At 45.7% G+C, this 21040-nt stretch overlaps 1 pseudogene; it reads right to left on the bottom strand.

Moving 5' to 3' along the window:
• Positions 1-8677: 8677 nt before the first annotated feature.
• LOC110597750 (large ribosomal subunit protein uL13m pseudogene) lies at positions 8678-9735 on the bottom strand (annotated as a pseudogene).
• Between the last annotated feature and the right edge of the window lie 11305 nt (positions 9736-21040).

The raw sequence follows: 21040 nt of genomic DNA, 5'->3' as shown, positions 1-21040 counted from the left end.
GTTTTTTAGTTCATGTGACTAAAATAAATCGTTGACAAAAAGAATGTTGACTTAAATTTGTTGTTAAGATAAAAGTAAAGATGTCTCTTCCTCCCACCCCTCTCCAGGTTGTGATCCTCCTTCCTCAGCCTTCCCAGCTGCTGGGATTACAGGCACACGCTACCACACCCAGCACAAAGACTCTGGTAAGGGTCAACCCATTTTCTTCAAACAAGTGGGTTTTTCAATAGATATCTTTGACAAAATAGGTATTACTACAAAAGATAGGTTTCTCAGTTCAAAATCATTGAGTTGCTTAGTGCCTCACTTTTGCTGAGGCTGGCTTTGAACTCACAATCCTCCTGCCTCAGCCTCCCCAGCTGCTGGGATCACAGGCTTGCTCCACCATGCCCAGCTTCCATCTTGATTTTGACCACTTTTATCATTTTACTTCCCTCTTGTCTTGGTGAAAGTTTTTTTTTTCCTGAAGACACTGTTGATCCACTGTCCTGTTGTTAGATTTTTATTGTCCCTTGTTGCTGGGATGTAGGTGTCCCAGTCATTGGTCTCATCTGGCCCCACCTTGGAGGAAAAATGACTGATGACTAGGAGTCAGTGTCAAAATCCCTTTTAGCCACATTTGGACAACAAGGTTTCAAAGAAGTGGCTCTTAGGTCAAATTTAGTTGGAACCCCTTGTAAGTTTCTTGGTTTTGGTACTGGGAGTGCCCAGGGGTGCTTAACCCCTGAGCCACATCCCCAGCCCTTTTTTGTATTTATTAGACACAGGGGCTCACTGAGTAGCTAAGTGCCTCACTAAGTTGCTGAGGCTGGCTTTGAACTTGAGATCCTCCTGCCTCAGCCTCCCCAGCGGCTTGTAAGAGGTGTTTTACATCCGTCATGCGGAGACTTTCAAAGAATTGCTTTTCTGTCTTTGTAAGGGGTTCACCTCTATCCTAAAGGGAACATCTGTTCAGGGTTCTATTTAGAGCCCCCAAGGATAAGGCTGGCAGCCTGGGAGGACTGGCCACCACAGATGACCTGTGTGTTGGTCCAGCCTCAGTCTGGGCTTTGGCCTGGACTGCTCCCCTGGCTGAGCACCATCTGGCCAGCTCTTTCCTTCTTGTTGTGAGGGTTCTGTTCACTCCAAGGACCAGCCCAGCAGAACTCACAGGGTCTCCCAGGGGAAGCCAAGGCTCCTGGCCCTTGGCTCAGGGGCAGCAGGAGGGCACCCCAGGTGGGAAGAGGCCCTCTGTGGCCGGGAAGGGCTCTGCAGCTCTGCCTCTGCTTACCAGTGACTGTGGAGTGTCCCATCTGCAGTGCCAATAAGTTCCCGGGACCCAGGGAAGACATCAGCTGGGCTGAGGGAGGTTCTAGAAAACCTTGTGCTCTACAGTGCACAGGGGCCGCTAGAGAGATCTGACTGCACCTGTGGCTCAGACTCCTCCCCCTGCCTGAGCTCAAGAGTTCAGAATAGGACCATGCTGTTCCCTGTTCTCTGCACGTGACCCCGACAGGGCAGAGTGGTGGGCCTGTCCCTCAGGAGGCCCCTCTCCTCTCTTAGGTTTCCTTCTGCTGCAAGGAAGGCTTTTCCTGCCACGTGGTCCCAGAATCGCCCTCTGCAGAGGCCTCCTGCCCGCTTCGTGTCTGGGCAGCGTCAGCAGCGGGGGCACAGCGCTGGGGGCACTGAGAGGTCTGGATTTCAATCACAAAAACTTTGGAGAGGTGGTAGAACTATAGAGACATTAAAAAAAAAAGAGGGCACTGCAGGGGCTTACCATCTCTTGAACTTCCAGGAGCCAGTGTGTCCCCATTCAATCCAGTTCCTAGAGGGGACAACTCTCCCCCAGGGATGACAGTGACCCACGCTCCTCCCTTATGCAATGCTCTCATCCTGAGCTCGTGTCCCCCAAATTGGTGTCTCCTGTCTCCTGACATCTACCTCTGCAGAGGGGGAGGGTCCTTCTCTCCGCTCATTTTACCTCCTGTCCTTCCTTAAACCATTTCTCCCTCTCCTCCCGCCCTCTGGCAGGGTCAGACTCTGCACCCTTTTTGGTGGGGTGGGTACTGTGATTCAACTCAGGGGCACTCGACCACTGAGCCACATCCCGGCCTGATTTTGTATTTTATTTAGAGACAGAGTCTCACTGAGTTGCGTAGTGCCTTGCCATGGCTGAGGCTGGCTTTGAACTCACGATCCTCCTATCTCAGCCTCCCCAGCCGCTGTGTGCACCACCCACTGGTTCAGCACCTTTTTGTCCACCCTGAGACCCTGTAGTAGGCAACTCACTCCCAGAATCTTCTCCCAAGAGGAAAATGAGACAAGTGTCACCCGAAGCCAGGCTAGCGGTCCTGATTTCCAGGATGGAAATATTATTATATCTATTGTGATTGTCCTTAGGTCTTAGAAATTCTGTTTGTTTTTGGTGTTTTTCCCTCTTTTCAGTTTCAGAGTTTCTTCCTTTTATTAGTACACTTTATGTTTAAGAGCGGTTTTTGGAGTCTATGGGTTTGACAAAGGCATATTAACACGTGTCCACCAATATGGGATGATACAGAATGGCTGCACTGCCAGAAGTCCTGTGCTCTGCCTCTTCATTCCTCCCTTACCCCTTGCCCATGGCAACTGCTCTTTTTTTTTTTAATGTCTCTATAGTTCTACCACCTCCCAAGTGTCACATTGTTGGAATCATATAGCAGCAACCTTTTAGGACTGACGTTTTTGCAGTTTATAATAGGCATTTAGGTTTCCTCTTGTCATTTCTTTCTTGGCTAGATCATTTTTTTAGTGCCGAATAATATTCCATTGTCTGGATGTACCACAGTTTATTGACTCACTCATATATTGAAGGTTGTCTTGGTTGCTTCTAAGTGTGGACAATTACACACAAGCTGCTATGCACATCCATGCCTAGGTTTTGTAAGGACATAATTTCCAATTGATTTTCTCAGTTGAGGAGTTTGTCTTGATTTATCTCAAATGCATCAATAATCACATTGGTTATGTTCTACTAGTGGGCCCAAACAAGGTTTTTTTTTTTTTTTTGTACTGGACATTGAACCCAGAGGTACTTTAGCATTGAGCCAAGTCCTCAGTCCTTTTGATTTGATTTGATTTGACTTTTGATTTTGAGACAGGGTCTCACTGAGTTGCCGAGGGCCTGGCTAAGTTGCTGAGGCTGGCCTTGAACTTGCCATCCTCCAGCCTCAGTGACGTAGTCACTGGGTTCACAGGTGAGCCCCACCGTGCCGGGCCCAAGGAGTCGCTCGTTTCTGTTGTGAGTTTAGATTTCTAATTCTTCCTGGAAATTTCCACCTCGTCTCCTCCGCTGCCGAGGGGCCGTTTCCGTTGGAGCCCTCTGCGTGTTCCCCACGGTCATCCTAAATTCTCAGTTCAGAATTCCCAAGCCCCTGCTGTCTTTTAGTCTGGCCTTGATGCCACTTGGTCTTCTGAAACTCTGCTTGTGGCTTTCCTGGGCCCTGGGACCCCTGGTTGACAGCCGGCCGTCCTGAGGACCCCGTGAGAGGCTGATGACAGGACACCCCCCTGGTGTGGCTGTGTGAGCCGCCACTGTCAGAGCCTAAAGTCCCTCCAGGGTCATTTTTGTTTCCCATGATTTGTGCTGGGGGAGGGGCGTTCTAGAGAGGCTTGTTCCCGATGTGACCTCAGACATCGGCTTTCCCCTGTCACTGCACAAGAGCCTGGTGACGTGGTGCTGAGGCGGGGGGTGAGGGGGTCCTCTCTGGTCCCCTGGGGCGGCCTCCGTTCTGGCCTTTCTTTCCTTGCCACCTAGCCCAGGCTGGCCTCCGGAGCAGCTGGGATCCCAGGTGTCCCCCACCTGGCTGAGGTCCCTGTCTTCACGTGCACCTGTCTCTGGGCCAGTGGGGGCTGAAGTCGGGCTTCTTCCCCTGGGGTGGCTCGTGCCCTCAAGTGGGGCTCTGGTGAAGAGGTCCCCGAGGGTGGCCTTCCTGTGGAGAAGAGGACGTCGCAGGAGCATTTCAACACAGCCACCTGCCCGTGGCCCTGCTGGGAGCAGGAGCGGCCTCTTCTTCGCCCTGAGGTCCTGGTGGGCTTCCTGGGGGTGACGTTAATGGGAAGCATGTGGCCCCTTTAAAATTGGCTCCAGGAATAGACCAGCGCACATCCCCCAGGTGGTCACCCGCCCCATGACTCCTGCCTGATGCTGGCCGAGGCGCAGGTTTCCGCTTGGGGTGAGCTGGGAAGCTGCGTCTGGCTCTCCGGATTCCCAGGCGGTGGTTTCCCTGCGACCCGACTTGACGGCTCTAAGAAGACTCGTTGACGTTCAGCTTTGTTTTGTCCTTGGGAGGGTGTGACAGCCTCCAAGCTCCTAATGTCACCCTGGAAACCAGAAGTCCCCCCGATTATTGTTTTCCTTCATGAAGCCTCTGGGAGCTTAGAGAGTGAGTTATGGGGAGATGGCACATCGGCCAGGAGAGTGGTGACCGTCTGTCACCTGTGGTCCCCTCCTGGCAGGCTGAGAGTGTACCTGAGACTGCAGGGCAGGTCCCCTGTGTCATTTCCCTCCCCTGAGGTCTGTTTGCAGGTCAGACACATTGGCTTCTTGGGCAGGCCTCTGTCTTGGTGGCTCTGCAGGTGGCTTTGCCCCCATGACAGATGCTCCCACGTGGCGGTCACTGGGGGCCCAGCTTTGAGGTGCCCAGAGCCTGGAAATCCCTCATCCCTCTGCTACGGAGGTGCCCTGGGGCAGGCAGCCATCCTGCAGGCAGGCCCGTGTCTGGAGGGGTGTAGAGCTTCAGAGGAGGGGACCTCCACAGTCACCCCAAGTGACTGCCACAGACCTCCAGTCCAGGGACACGGGCCTCCTCGGGTGGAGAAGCCTTTGCTCTCTTCTAGACCCTTCCTCACCACAGCAGAGACTCCGGAGGGAACTGTCCAGTGAAAATCCAAGTGCAATGTCATAAAGTCGAATACCTTTCCCCAAAGGTGGGAAATGGTGTGTTCCCAAAAGAGCGGTTGTCACTCCCAGTGGTGATGTCACTCCACCACCAAAGACAGAGGCCTGCCCAAGAAGCCAATGTGTCTGACCTGCAAACAGACCTCGGGGGAGGGAAGTGACATCTGCAGTCTCAGGTTCACTCTCAGCCTGCCAGGAGGGGACCACGGGAGACAGACGGTCACCACTCTCCTGGCCGATGTGCCATCTCCCCATAACTCACTCTAAGGATCCAGAGGATTCATGAAGGAAAACAATAATCGGGGGACTTCTGGTTTCCAGGGTGACATTAGGAGCTTGGAGGCCATCACACCCTCCCAATAACAAAACAAAACTGAACATATTTCCTAAAAACGTTTCCCTGAATCGAAACAGCACATGACACCCCATAAAATGTGCAATTTTTAAATGGTCTCTTTTTGTGTCTGTTCTGTTACGAAATAAATTTAAATATAACTCAATAGCAAGGAAAACACCACTGTTTTTTTTGTGGTTTTTTTTTTAAGACAAAAGACCTGGACAGACATTTCTCAAAAGAAGACATACAAATGGCCAACGGCTATGTGAAAAAATTCTCAGCATCTCCAATAAGCAGGGAAATGCCAATCAAAGACACGAGGAGAGATCGCTTCAAATGTGTGAGGATGGCTATTATCAGAAAGCCCAAAGACAATGTGTTGGCGAGGATGTGGAGAAGAGGGGATCCTTGCACACCTTTGGTGGGAATATCAATTAGGGTAGTCATTATGGAAAACAGAATGGAAGTTCCTCAAAAAAACCCTACCATAGGATCCAGCATTCCCACTACTGGGTCTCTACCCAGAGAACTGAAATCAGAATATCGAGGAGATATTTCCATTCCCAGGTTTATTGCAGCACTGTTCACAACAGCCAAAGTACAGAAACAACACAGCAGATGAAGAGATTAAAAAAATGTATGGGGCTGGGGGTGTGGCTCAAGTGGTAGTGCACTCGCCTGGTAGTGCTGGGTCCGATCCTCAGCAGTACATAAAATAAAATAAAGATGTTGTGCCCACCAAAAACTGAATAAAATAAAATAAAATTCTCTCTCTCTCTCTCTCTCTCTCTCTCTCTATATATATATATATATATATATATATATATATATATATATATATATATATTTTAAAGTACATTTACACAATAAAATATTATTTGATCTTCAAAAAGATAAGTGAAATGTTCCATGAAACAAGCCAGGACAGAAAGACAAAGGCGTGTGCTCTCTCTTCTACAGGGATCTGAAACAGTCTAACCCTAGGAGTAGAACAGGTAATGGAAAGGAGGCACTATAGCCCCACCTCCGCGTCTGCCCAGTGGGCTCAGTTTCCAGGCCGACCTCTGCGCCCCAGGTTCCAGGCAGCTCCCATGCCAACTTGGCACCTGGCACCAGGGTGGTTCCCTCCTCCTCAGCCTCAGGCGGGTCCCAACACCAGGCTCATCTCCATAGCCCTAGTCATCATTCCAGCCCCTGTGGGCCCAGCCTCCAGGATGGCCTCTGTGGACACAGGATCCAGTCCCCCCATGGAGCTAGCCCGTGTGAGCCCAGACTTCAGACCTGCCCCAGTGCCAGGTAGACACCCTTTGTCTCAAACCCCACAGGGCACCCCAGATGAGACCCTAGGCCTGCTCAGTGCCAGGAGGGTCCATGCAGCGGGTGGACCCTGTTCCAGCAGGCCCGCAGGTCCAGGCCTGTGCGGGAGACCTCAGCACTGAACAGCCCCCACTGGCACAGGACTGGCCTACACACCTCATCCAGGCCAGCCCTTGCAGACTGTCTGCTAGGCCAGCACCAGCACAGGTCAGTCCCCACCCTCCTTGACTCGGGGCCACTCTCTATGGCCTCAACCCCCAGAGGACCCAGTGTCCAGGCCCAGCCCGGTGGACCCCGGGGAGGAGCCAGCCCCTGTGGACTCAGGTCCAAGGCCACTTCAGCACCAGGTCCACCCTTGGGGACCTGGGTGCGGGGCCTGCCTGCCTCAATGACCCAGCAGCAAGCCCACTGTCAGACGCCATTGGACAGCCTGCCCAGACCCACTGGATGGCTGACTGTGAGGGCCTTCCGCAGGCAAAGCAATCGCCATGGACAGGACGAAGTCCCCATTTCAAAAGACACGGTTGTCACCAGGCCCAGTGGTGCGCCCCTATAGTCCCAGCAAGTCTGGAGGCTGAGGCCGGAGGATCGCGACTTCAAAGCCAGCTTCAGCAGCTCAGTGAGACCCTAAGCAACTTAGCAAGACCCTGTCTCTAGATAAAAAATAAAAAGGGCTGGGGATGTGGCTCAGTGGCTCAGCACCCCTGGGTTCTGTCCCTGGCATCAAAGGGGAACAATAAAGGCACGGACATCAGCCTCAGGCAAGGAGAAGCAGGAAAAGCCACAGAGACACCCCACCCGCAAAGGAACACAGTGATTCCCCAGTAGCTGACCCAGAGGAGAGCAAGAGGGTGACAGTCTGGAGAAAATATGTAAAGTCATAGAAATACAGAAAGAGAATTCCATGAAACCAAGTGTTTGAACTTTGCCGAGGACTCGTGCTGGTGTCTGCCCTGTGCTCTGCCTTCTGGCTCAGCACCCTCCCCTGATGAGGAGGCAAGATGACAGGCAGCCACGGTTCCCTGGGGACTCCTGCTCTCAGGCCCAGTTGGCAGTGGACCCTGCAGACCAGGTTCTCACCTGGAAGCCCCATCCCTTTCCAACCTCTTCCCTCCAGGTGGTCCTTGGTCCCTTCTGCTCCTGACCAAATGCAGTGGCTTCAAGTGTCAGTCCCTGGGCTGTGCTGCCACCGAGCACCTTACGTCCTGTCCCGGGGCCAGCGCTTTTGCAACAGCCATCAACGGCCACTCTGTCCCAGGAGCACTGCCCTGAGCAAGGCCTGCTGGGCTGCGTGTCCTGCCCCAGGGTCAAGGCAGAGCTCTGCTCGCATTCCGGGGGGCTGCAGGGAAAGCCAGGGGAGGGCACCCTGCACCCTCGGTCGACCCTGCTCCCCCAACGCCCCACGGTGCATGTGGCAGGCGCCTTTTCCTCTCAGGCCTCAGGACCCCCTTCCTGTGCAGAATGGGGGTGGGGGAGGCAGCAGGGTCACTTTGAGCCAGTCCTGGTGTGTGTGTGACCATGCATCTGGGCCTGGTGTCCCCTTCTCTCTGCTGTGAACCTGTGGAGAGCAGGGACTACATCTTTTTCTTCTTTTCACCCTCCACTTCACTCCAGGCCTGGCCTGGTGCCACTTAGTGGGGAAGCATGTGGCCTATGGAGTCAGATAAAGCTATGTGGGCTTTGGGACCCCAAGTGGACACACAAAGCAAGGCAGGCCTCACTAACAAGAGGACATTGGAGCTGAGCATGCGGGTAGGAGAAGACCTGACCATGGAGGTGTCCGGGGAAGATCAGTAAGTGCAAAGATCCTGGGGCCAGCATATGATTGGCATGTCTGAGAAACGGCAAGGAGGCGGGTGTGGGGAGAGGAGGCAGAGTAAGTAAAGTGCCAGGGCTGGGAAGCACTGGAGACAGATCCTACTGATCCTGTAGCTCATGATGGGGACTTAAGCTAGTATGGGGTGAAATGAGGGACCATCGGAGAGTTTTTAAGTGGGGCAGTCACTTAGTCCGACTTCTGTTTAACAGGAATTTCCCTGGTGTGCTGAGAATAGATGAAGGGGCAGAGCAGGGAAGCCAGGCGAGGGGGACCATTTTATCCATAATTGTCAAAACAGAAGCCACCAGGGGCCCTTCAGGGGTAAATGATCAAACAGGCTCCGCATGTTCATGCCACGGAATACTCTGCAGCCACGAAAAAGAAGAGACCGCTGACACTCAGCAGCCTGGCGCACCTCCAGAGATGAAGCGGGAAAGGTCAGAGCCAGAACGAGGAACTGGGGTTGTCACTGTGCGTTATTTTGCCATTCTGACAAACGTGCAGTGATATCTCATGGTGGTTTTGGCTTTTATTTCTGAATGGCTGAGGATGTTGAATACCTTTTCCTGTGCTTATTGGACACGAGGGCTGTTTGGTAAAATATCTATTATTGGTCCATGATCCAATCAATTTTTTTGGATTAATATTGAGTTTTGAGAATTCTTTTTTTTTTTTAAGTCAAGTTAGTAATTTTATTTCAATCACATCACACAATGAAACAGTTCTATAACATGTCTGACTGCAGTTTCCTGAAGCAGTGGTTTCCTGTTCCCAGGCAGAGGAACTCACCAGGAAGAAGCCTACATCGCGTCCCCATATTTTCTGTAATTTCTGCTCTCCTGCAACTGGTCACCTGCAGGGGGCACCCCACTCTCCAGAAAGCCCATCCTTCTTCCTGGGTGTACTCATCTAGATGTGTTGGTATTTCCCGTGGCTGAGGAAGCCCCTCCACTAGATTCTGAAGAATATCTTGTGGAAGATCCTCATCTGGATAAGAGGCCACTGTGCACGGTCGGCCTGCTAGGAAGCCAATTGTACAATTGCCCCTGGGGCCTTCTGGTGAGGTTGAGCGGCTCCTCCTTGTCTCCATCCACCTGGGAGCCAGGACGTGCCGAGTGTCCTTTGTGATCCCATTCATTTCCACAAAATGCGGTGTGTCTTGTGTTCATTAGGACCACGCTGTCACCACAGTCACCCCGCCGTGGACGGTGCACAGTTGATGGGATCTGGAAGTTTTATTGATACCATCGCAGCAAGTTTGCAGGAGGGTTGCATTTTCCCATTCAAGAGATGCCATCTTGGGGCAAAAGTGGCCCATGGCTGGGCTGTCCTTGAGGAACGAGACATGTCCCCCCCACTGGCCAGTCCTTCCTCTATCCTGAAGTGAAGCCGGCTGCAGAATTCTCGGAGTTGTTGGTTGGAATGTATTCCTTAGGGTTTTCCACGTGGCCCATCACGCAGTCACATGATCTGCAAAGGAAGAGAGTTTTTCGGCTTCCATTCTGGGGCCTGTCAAATGTCTACGGTTGGCCTGTCCTGCCTCAGGGAACTGGTGGAAGTCCTGGTCAACAGCAGCCCGGGCTCAGAGACTCTTGCTGGAGCCCCTGTTTTAGAAATGACACATTATTTCTTCCACCATTGAGTATAATGTAAACTATAGGATTTTTATAGGTTTTCTTCATCCAATGGAGGAAGTTCCTCTTTTCCTAGGGTTTATCATGAGTGGGTATTGAATTTTGTCTATTCTTGAATTTTCTGCATTAATGGACTTGATTCTGTGCTTTTCTCCTTCACCCTGTTAATATGGTGGATGATACTCATCTTCACACATTGAACCAACTTTTCATTCCAGAGTTAGTGCCACTTATCACCTTGTAGAATTCTTCTTACATCTTGCTGAATTCTGTCTTCTAATATTTTGTAAAGGAAATTTGTGTTTGTATTCATACAGGAGAGGGGTCTGTAGTTTTTTTCTTTTTGTGACGGTGTCACAAGAGATGATGTCTTTGTGTGTCTGGTTTTGGAATCAAGTCCGCACGAGTTTACTGGTTTTCTTTCTTTCTTTCTTTCTTTCTTTCTTTCTTTCTTTCTTTCTTTCTTTCTTTTCTGTACTGGGGCTTGAACATAGGGGCACTTAACCACTGAGCCTCATCCCCATCCCTTTTTTGTATTTTATTTAGAGAAGGGTCTCACTGACTTGCTTAGGGCCTTGCTAAGTTGCTGAGGCTGGTTTTGAACTCACAATCCACCTGCCTCAGCCTCCAGAGCCACTGAATGACAGGCGTGTGCTACTCACTGTGCCCGGCTTTACCGGTTTCTTCTAATTGTTATATCATTTGTTGAGGGAGAAGTGGACGGGCATTGATGTCTCTAATTATCCTTTATCTAATTATTTTTAAATAATTATCCTTTATCTAATTATCTAATTATCCTTTCACTTCTATAATTTTTTGATGAACATATTCTCCAACTCTGTTGTTAATGGTTGATATAATATTTAGTATTGTTATATCTTGTTGATGGGTTGGCCACTGCAATCATGAGGCAACGTACCTCTCCATCTAGTCATTTTCTTTTGTTTTAAAGTCTCTTTTATATGTTGTTAAAATTGCCACTTCTGCTTTCTTTTGAATAGCATATGCAAAGTATGTCTTTTTTATTTTTATTTTTTTGGTGCTAGGGATTGAACCCAGGGCCTTGGCATGTGAGGTGAGCACTCTACCAACTGAGCTATATCCCCAGCCCCAAAGAATGTCTTTTACTATTATTTTATGTCAGCCTGCTTTTATCACTATATTTGAGGTGGTTTTCTTACAGACTGCATACAGTTGCATCATATCTTTAAATCTCTTCTTCCAGTCTCTTTTAATAGGTAAATTTTGTTCATTTACATTTAATGTAATCATCAACATGTTAGGATTAGGCAGGCACAGTGGTGCACACCTGTGGCCTCAGCTCCTAAGCAGGCTGAGGCAGGTCCACCTCTTGAGCACAGGAGTCCAAGGCCAACCCAGGCGATGTCCTGAGACTCCACCTCAAAAAAAAAATTTTTTGAGTCTATGTCAGGCATTTTGTTTTGTTTTCTGTTTGTTTATTCTGATGTCTGCTTCTCTGTTATATTTTTGTGCCTTCCTGTAGGTTACCTGAACTTTTTTTTTTTTTAGAATTCCATTTTGATTTGTCCATATTGGTTCTGAGTGCATGTGTTTCTGTCGGCTTTGGTGATCGGTTTTTATGGGCATTATATTATGGAAGCATAATTACTTGTCACAATCTATACACTTCTCCTGAGGTATACCTACTTCTATGTTTCTTTGCCCTCCTCAGTTGCATTTGTCCCCACCCCGTTTTAAAACAACATGACCGTCTTAAATATTTCCTCTGCCTGCCTTTAGGATAAGCTTGCCAGTGTTCTACTCTTTGCTTAAACTGTTAATCATAACTTAGAAAACTCTGGGGGGAGAAGCAAATTTATGGTATTTACTTCTATTTTTGCTCTTTTTCTTGATGTGCTATATTATTTCTTTTATCATTTCCTTTCTACCTAGAGAATTTTTTTAGCCACTCTTTCATGTTATTTCTACTGATGATAATAAAATCTTTTAATTTTCCTTCCTCCCAAAGGATATTTTCCCCTTGTAGAAGATTCTGGGTTTAGAGGTGTTTTGTTGTTGTTGTTGTTGTTTGTTTGTTTGTTTTGTTAAAGCACTTAAAACATATTTTCTCACTTCCTTTTGACCTCTAGAGTTTCTGATGAGAAATATGCTCTTATTCAAATTGCTTTCCTTTTATACATAAATTGTCATTTCTCTCTGGCTGAACTCATTGTGTTTTACTTCCATTTCAGATTTTTAAATTTTTTTTTATTCTTTTAGTATTGGAGATGGAACCCCGGAGTGCTTAACCACTGAGCCACATCCCCAGCCCATTTACATTTTATTTATCTATTTTTTTAGTTGTAGTTGGACACAATACCTTTATTTTACCTATTCATTTTTATGTGGTGCTGAGGATCAAACCCAGCACCCAGCAGGTACTAGGAGAGTGCTCTACCGCTGAGCCCCAGCCCCAGCCCCAGCCCCCCAGCCCATTGTATATTTTATTTAGGAACAGGGTCTCACTGACTTGCTTAGGTCCTCACTAAGTTGCTGAGGCTGGCTTTGAACTTGCGATCCTCCTGCCTCAGCCTCTCAAGTGCTGGGATTACAGGTGGTGCACACTATGCCCGGCTCAGAGTTTAATTATGATGCATTTTGATACGGATTTCTCTGGCTTCATCCTGCTGGAGTTCACTCAGTTCTTTGAATCTGTAGGGCTATATCTCTTGCCCAATTTAGGAATTTTCAACCACTATTTCTTCAAGTACTTTTTCACTTCTGCCTTCTTTCTTACTGGGACAATAATTGTATGAGGAGTAGATCTTTTGTAATATTCCTATAAGTCCCCAAGGCTCTGCTTAATCTTTTTCAGTCAGCTTTCTCTCTGTTGTTATTCTTCCTCCTCCTCCTCCTCCCCCCCTCCCCCTCCCCCTCCTCCTCCTCCTCCTGCTCCTCCTCCCCTTCCTCCTCCTCCTCCTCCTCCCCTTCCTCCTCCTCCTCCTCCTCCTCCTCCTCTTCCAGTGTTCTAGGTTGAAGTTCACTGCCTCTTTCTCTGTCTTTTCCATTCTGCATTGAGCTCTCTCACTGAGCTTTAGGTTTCATTTTTCACTTCTAAAAATCTCTGTTTGGTTCTTCTTTATATCTTCTATTTCTTTACTGAAACTTTCTATTTCTTATTTGTTGCAAGCACATTGGTTTTGCCTATAAATATTTTTTTAATCATGATTGCCTTACAATCTATCAGAAAATTCCAATGCCTTTGTCATTTAAGTATTCCCATCTATTTATTATCTTTTAAAAACAAAACACTTTTTAATAGGCTTTATGTTTTTGGAGGAATTTCAGGTTCAAAGCAGATTTGAACATAACGTAAGGAGTTCCCATACGACCTTCTTCCCTTTCCACTGGCACAACTTGCCACAAGATCCACATCCCATGCACAGTGATACAGGGTTACAATGTCACCATCCAAAATATATGAAGACATGTAACTGCCATTGTAACATCATATAGAATCTTTTCACTCCCTAAAAATCCTCTGTGCTTTGCCTGCTCACCCCTCAGGCTCCCTTAACTCCTGGCAATCACTGATTTCTTTTTAAACTCTCTGAGTAGTTTTGCATTTTTCAGAACATCTTATCGTTGGAATCATACAGTAGTCGCTTTTTCAGAATTGCTTCTTTCGCTGAGTGATCTGCATGTAACTTCCTCTGTGTCTCTTCGAGACTCAGCAGCTCTTTTTTCTACAGAACATTTCATGGTCTGGATGCCACAGTTTATCCATTCACTGATGAAGGGCATCTGGGTATCTCCGAGTTTTGGCAAGTATAAATAAAGCCATTGCAAATATCTGTTGCAGGTTGTGTGGGCATAAATTTTCAATTCACTTGGAAGTTATTTTTAATAGCTACAACAATTTTTTAAATGGATCGTCATGATGGTAGCAAAACAATGTAAATGTACTTAATGTCCCTAAACTATACACTAAATATGATTAGGTTGGGGCTGGGATGTGGCTCAAGCAGTAGAGCGCTCACCTGTCGTGCATGCGGCCCGGATTCAATCCTCAGCACCACATACAAAGATGTTGTGTCCGCTGAAAACTAAAAAATAAAATGTGTGTGTGTATATAAATTAAAAAAAAATAAATATGATTAGGATGGCCAATTTTCTGTGGTGTATATTTTTTTAAATAATGAAAACACATCCAATAACTTACTACTTTAGTTTCTCAGTAAAATTGCAAAGTTCCAACAACATCCGGAATCAAAACCTAAAAATAGGTTGAGGTTGTGGCTCAGTGGTAGAGCGCTTGCCTAGCATGTGTGAGTCCCTGGGTTTGATCCTCAGCACCACATAAAAAAATAAATAAAATAGAGGTATTCTGTCCATCTACAATTTTAAAAACCCTAAAAATATACATATGCGCTCATCAAGTAATTCCATTTCTCATCAACTAATTAGGCAAGGGAATAATATTGTAAGTATAGACACATTTGCCACTAAGTTTCTTACATAATAAAAACTGAAAAGCCACTTACATTTCCAAATAGAGAATTTATTAACTATGACTCTGTATACCTCCCCACAATATATCTATTTCAAAATTATGGTCTAGATCTGTCATTTTTGACGTGAAATTTTATTCCAAAATTTTGTCATGTTGAAGAAAAGCAGATTGCAAAACAGCTTACGTGGTGTGTGCGTGAGTGCATGTGTGGCTGTATATTGGTTTCCAAGTGATGGATCTGGACCATTAGCTGACAAGCTCTGGAGATCATATCAAAGCTGCCTGGGATCCTGCCCAACCCTGTGTCACACAGAAGAGCACAGCGGCCACCTCCTGGGTGTGCATTCTGGGCCGGGCTCACCAAACCCCCAGACAGCCCTTCACAGTGGGCACTTCCTTTCCTCCTGTTCCCTAGATAAGGACGCAGGGAGATTGAGGGCCAGGCCCAGGCTCACAACCAGTCAACAGCAGGGTGACAAGACTGGAGCCCTGGCTGTCTAATTCTGAGACCCATCTTCCAACTGCCGCCCCAGGGCACCCTCTCTGCACCCAGGCCCCAGTCTGGACAGTGTTTGCTGTTCAAGGGATTCCAGGGCTGGTTAAGAAGGAAGACGTGGCCACTAGGTGGCAGTAGAAGCTGCAAGCTTTATTTTGGAGATGCTTTCAGAGGTTTGCAGGGTAGAGGCTGGAGACAGGAGAGACCTTATGTGCAAGTGGGCAAGTGACCTCCCGGAGAGAGGGACATTGGACAGGGGGTTCGTGGGTCCAGGAGCCTGGGAGTCTGAGTCACAGAGGTCCTAAGGTTGGCCGCACTTGGAGCCTTCCTAGTCTCGGGGTGATCTCATCTATGGCCAGGAGATGTGGGGCAAAGCAGGCCGGCTCTAAATAACCAAAACTATGCTTGTTGGGGCTATGTCTATTAATGTTAATCTATTAATATTAATATTAGTCCATTAATATTAATATTAGTCTATTAATAGCAATCTATTAATATTAATCTATCAATATTAATATTAATCTATTAATATTAATCTATTAATATTGATATTAATCTATTAATATTGATATTAATCTATTAATATTAATATTAGTCTATTAATATTAATCTATTAATATTGATCTATTAATATGTGGAATTCTGTTTCTATGTATCAGTTAAAATTAATTTAAATGAAAAAATATTTTAAATTAAAAAAGTATAATAATCTATGCATGTATATTTGACGAGTGCAATAACCAATAACTGTCCATTTTAATTACTGGTTACTCAGAGTACACTGGATGGGAAAGATAATTAATCATTTAAAAAATATTTTTATTTTGCCTTAAAGAAGGCAAATATACCTGTTTTCTAATACCTATGTAAAACTAAATGTATGCATATAGTGAAATATCACATGATACCCCAATATTATGTATAATTTTTATATATTAGTTTACAAAATAAAATAGATTTAAAAATTAAACGTCTGGATGTGTAAAATTTACGTTTGTCTTAATTAGCCCTTTGACTGTTGGATATGGGTCTGCTATAAAGAAACAGAAACTTAGGGGCCCAAATGCCAGGGCCATCTCTGACTCTCAGCAGACAAGCCCTGAGGCCTACAACCACCAGAGGCTCCTGAGCTGGGAGTTCAGGCTCGTGGAGGCGAGGGACTGAGCAAGGGGAACGAAGCTCTGCTGGGGTCTTCTCCGGTGAGCAGTCTCCTCAAGTCCTTCCATGGTGCAACTGAGACTGCGACTGTGGTTAAAACAAGGAGTTCCCTTCCCACGAGGCAGAGGACATTTTGCTGTTGTTAATTCTCTTTCTTTTTTTATTATGGTGAAATGCTTAGAACATGAAATTTATCATTTTAATTCTTCCATGTAGGCAGGGAACAGATTTCACTAAGTTTCCCAGGCTGGCCTCCAACTCAATCCTCCTGCCTCAGCCTCCCCAGTAGTTGGGATTACAGGTGTGGGCTACTGCACCCGGTATACAAGTACACAGTTCAATGGTATTAGTTACATTAACGGTGTTGTACCTTTTTGCCTTTTTACTTGAATCTTTTCAAACCCAAATTCTGTACTCACTAAACAATAACTGCCAGTTCCCTCCTCTCCCCAGCCCCTGTTCCATCTCTCTCTCTCTCTCTCTCTCTCTCTCTCTCTCTCTCTCTCTCTCTCTCTCTTTCTCTCTCTCTCTCTGGGAATTTGACATTTCTAGGTTCTTCACAGAGTGGAATCATTAGCAGAGGGGTATCCTGAGAAAGCAGTCCGAAGACTGCCTCCCAGGCAGCAGCCTGAGCCCCAAGAGAGAGTTGTCCCTCAGAAGTGATGTTCCACGGCTACATTGAAGGGCAAGCTAAGCTGCAGTGACCTGGAGGCAAACTTGACTTCCTTACACAACTGAAATCTCTACCCAGAAAGAGCTGAAGCCTCATTTCCAGAGCATGAGCAGCATGGAGCAGCATGTTGTCAGACTGTGCTTGCGTAGGATCCTGCGCCCTGCCCCGTGCGTGTGATGACCTCACACCTCCTGAGAGTGCATGCCCTGCCCAGACGAACTTGAGCTTGCCCTAGCTTTAGGGTAGTAGTCACAGCTTTGGAAGCAATTCCCCGTGGCCTCCTTATTGGATGCAAATAAATTAATAAACTTCACGCTGTGTGACACCTGTTCTTGGTGTTCTATTCTGATTCAATTCCCACCACCAGACAGACTGCATTGAGTCCAGCGACAGAAGCACACAAAACAGTGCTTCTGTGTCGGGCTTATTTCACTCAGTATCATGTTTTCAAGTTTCATCCATGTTGTACCGTGTGTCAGGAGTCCACTGCTTGGAGAAGAATAAGATTCCATTTCATGCATATGCCATATTTCATGCTGATGGACACTCTGATTGCTTTCATCTTTTAGCTACTGTGAATGATTCTCTAATGAACGTAGGTATTTGATCAAGTACCAGCTTTCTTTTCTTCCTCTTCTTTTTTGTATTGCTGAATCATAAAATTCTGTGTGTGTGTGTGTGCGTGTGTGTGTGTGTCCGTGCTGCACACGATGGGCAAGAGCTACATCTCCAACCTCTGTGCTTAACCCTCTGAGGAAGCTCCAGTGTGTCCCACAACAGCTGTAACATTGGGCATTCCCACCTGTAATGCACAGGGATTCCAGTTTCTCCACATCTCAACACTCAACATCTTAATGGTGTGAACTGGTATCTCATCGTGGTTTTTATTTACAGTTCACTAATGGCTAGCACCTTTGAATATGCTCACGAGCTATTTATACATCTTCTTTGGAAAATATCTATTCCGATCTTTTGCACACTTTTGAATTTTTTAAAATTATTGTTGTTGGGTCGTAGGAGTTGTTTATATCTGGATATTCATCTCTTATCTGGCTCATGATTTGCAAGTCTTTTCTCCCATTTCAAAAGTTACTTTTCCACTGTGTTGATTTTGTTCTTTGATGTAAGATAGTTTTTAATATTTATGAAGTCCAAATCACCTAATTTTCCTTCGTTGCTTCTGCTTTTAAAGTCACATCCAAGAAATCATTGCCAAGTCAAATAAAGCTCTTGTGCTGCTTTCTTCTAAGAGCTTCATGATTTTAGCTGGTATGTTTAGATTTTTATATATTTTGAGTTAATTTTTGTATGTGGTGCTAAGTAAGAATCTACCTTTTTTATTTTGCATATGAACATCCAGTTTTCCCATCATCGTTTATTAAAAATATTGTTCTTTCCCCCATTAAATGGCTTGACACCCTTATAAAAAATCAATTAATATGTTTCTTAGTCCATTTTTGCTGCTCTAAAAGAATGTCTGAGACTGGAGAATTGCTAAAGATCAAGGCATTGACAGTTTTGGTTATTGGGTGAGCCAGCTCTCTGTTTCTAAGATGGCACCCAATGCATTCTGTCTCCTTTATTCCAATGGGACAATTTCTTCTGAATGTGTCAAGTCCTCTGATGTTTCCTCTGTCGTTTCCATTATGTCCATCCAGTGCAATTTTATTTTTTATTATTTTTTTCACTTCTAAATTTGCACTTAGTTTTATCTTCCATTTCTTTGCTGTGGTTTTAGTTTTCATTGTTCCAGAAGTGTTTGTAATTGCTTGTTGGAGCATTGTTTGAAAAATCTTTGTCAGCTGGGCATTGTTGTGCACACCCATAATCCCAGCTGCTGAGGCTGAGACTCACCAAGTTCAAGGCCAGCCTGGGCAACTTGGTGAGACCGTGTTACAAAAGAAAAAATAAAAAGGGTTGGGAATGTAACCCTGTGGTAACCATCCTGGGTCCAATCCCCAGTACCAAATGATGATGATGATGGTGATGTTGATAATCCTTGTAGATAGTTGCAACATTTGTATCATCTCAGCATTGGGTCTGAAGATTATATTTTCTTATGCAAGTTAGTGGTTTCATTTTTTCCTAGTGTGAATAATAACTTTGCACTACATCCTGGAGGCTTTCGGTGTGCCAGATGAGGGTACAATTTTGGTTCTGTTTTTTCTGTTTTTGTTTTATCTTGTTGAGAAGCATCTTTTTTTTGGACCAGGCATTGAACCATGGGGTTCTTAGCCACTTAGACACATCCCCAGCCCTTTTTACTTTGTATTTTTTATTTGATGGCATCTCACTCATTGATTCTTGGTTTTATTTCTTGAACTTTAGGGGTTTTGTTGAGGAAGTTGGTGCCTGCACCAATATGTTGAAGTATTGACCCTATGTTTTCTTCTAGCAGTTGCAAAGTTTCTCGTCTAATTTCTAAGTCTTTGATCCAGTTTAATTCAATTTTTGTGGAGGATGAGAGATAGGGATTTAGTTTCATTCTTCTTCATATGGATTTCCAGTTTTCCTAGCACCACTTGTTTAAAAGACTATATTTTCTTCAGTGTATATTTTTGGAAGCTTTGCTAAGCACCAGATGATTGTAACTATGTAGGTTTGTCTCTGTGCCTTCTATTCTATTACATTGGTCTTTTATGTCCATTTTGATGCCAATACCATGGTGTTTCTGTTACTATAGCTTGGTAATATAATTTGAGTTTGGGTATTGTGATATCTCCAGCATCACTCTTCTGGCTCAGCATCGTTTTAGCTATTCTGGGTCTTTTATTCTCCCACATGAATTCAAGGACTCCCTCAGCCCCCAGTTCTATGAAGAATGTCATTGGAATTTTGTTAGGGATTGTGTTGAACCTGTATAACACCTTTGGTAATATGGCCATTTAAAAAAATTTTTTTTAAAGAGAGACAGAGAAGAGAGAGAGAGAGAGAGAGAGAGAGAGAGAGAGAGAGAGAGAGAGAGAGAGAGAGAGAGAATTTTTTAATATTTATTTTTCAGTTTTCAGTGGACACAACATCTTTATTTCTTTATTTCTCTCTGGCCACAAGGGAATGAAAGAGACATCAAGAAGACAACTCAATCATAGTTGTTTTGAGTTGCAATTCGTTATTGTCAATAACTGATATTAAAAAAAAAAGTCAGCAAGGTTATGGAAGTCTTGAACATTACTGTCAACCAAATCATGAAGTCCAACGGAATGAAACAGATGAGCACCCTGCTAAAGTACTTTTAAAAAATACTTAAATAAAATTTGTGGTATTAGGGATTGAACCTGGGGTGCTCTACCACTGTGCTCCATCCCCAGCCCTTCTTATTCTTTAAAATTTGAGAGGGGTCTCCTTAAGTTGCCCAGGCTGACCCTGAACTTGCCCTTCTCCTACCTCCACCTCCCAAGTAGCTGGTGTTACAGACATGTGCCACCACGCCTAGCAAGGGACTTCTGGAAATACTCTGTGTGTGTGTGTGTGTGTGTGTGTGTGTGTGTGTGTGTGTGAGTGTGTGTGTAGGTCTCGAGGGTAGAAAAGTAGCTCCAATCACAACAGGGACTTAGGTCTTCTTTCTGTCCCAGTTTACAGATAGGAGACTTCATCTAAAGTAACTGACAAAATCCCTCATGACTGAGTCACCAGCGCACGTCAGCAGTCATTTTCCAGCATTTTCCAGCTTTTCCAGTCCTTGCCTGTCTCCCTGCCAGGCTCCCCCGTGTCTCCCCTGGGACCACACTGCTGGGCGGCCTCATTGGGGGTGCTGGCTGCTGCAGCTGCAGTCGTCAAGCCTTTCTTTTTTCTTTTCTTTTTTTTTAATTTTCTAAATTTTTTCTTTTTTTATTGTTGGTTGTTCAAAACATTACATAGTTCTTGATATATCATATTTCACACTTTGATTCAAGTGAGTTATGAACTCCCATTTTTACCCCGTATACAGATTGCAGAATCACATCAGTTACCCTTCCATTGATTTACATATTGACATACTCATGTCTGTTGTATTCTGCTGCCTTTCCTATCCTCTACTATCCCCCCTCCCCTCCCCTCTTCTCTCTCTACCCCCTTTACTGTAATTCATTTCTCCCCCTTGTATTATTTTTCCCATTCCCCTCACTTCCTCTTGTATGTAATTTTGTATAACCCTGAGGGTCTCCTTCCATTTCCATGCAATTTCCCTTCTCTCTCCCTTTCCCTCCCACCTCTCATCCCTGTTTAATGTTAGTCTT

The sequence above is a fragment of the Ictidomys tridecemlineatus genome, chromosome 13, assembly GCF_052094955.1.
Source record: "Ictidomys tridecemlineatus isolate mIctTri1 chromosome 13, mIctTri1.hap1, whole genome shotgun sequence".
In the NCBI taxonomy this organism is placed as follows: Eukaryota; Metazoa; Chordata; class Mammalia; order Rodentia; family Sciuridae; genus Ictidomys; species Ictidomys tridecemlineatus.
Note: the sequence above shows the minus strand (reverse complement) of the source record. Positions and strands in the feature narration are given on the sequence as shown.